This window comes from Arachis ipaensis, chromosome B10 (genome assembly GCF_000816755.2).
Source record: "Arachis ipaensis cultivar K30076 chromosome B10, Araip1.1, whole genome shotgun sequence".
NCBI classification, from domain to species: Eukaryota; Viridiplantae; Streptophyta; class Magnoliopsida; order Fabales; family Fabaceae; genus Arachis; species Arachis ipaensis.
In genome coordinates this window covers 271,612-272,005 of record NC_029794.2, presented here as the reverse complement: position 1 = coordinate 272,005, position 394 = coordinate 271,612, and positions in this window count along the sequence as shown.

Here is a 394-nt window from a genome sequence, read left to right as displayed (position 1 = left end):
TTTATTTAATGTATTATTTATTTATTTGATCTGATTAAAATCAGTATTAAATTATTTAATAGAAATTATGCATAAAAAATTGAAAGGACAAATTTGTATTTTTACCCATTTATACACTTCAATCTTAGATTTCTTTACAATTTTAAAGAGAAAACTTTAATATGAACTCCACATATACTTTTGTATTTTTAATTCAATTTCTTTTTCGATTCAAACAATAAAAAATTTATTTTTTCATCTATTTTTTTTTTTTCAAATTCTTTTATACCAAACAATGTGTAAGACTTTTGGATCCATGGGTATGCAAAAGTCCCACGTGCACGTGTAATATAACTATATCTTGTGAAGAGAATAAAATAATATCAATTTATGCCATATATATTTTTGGCAAACT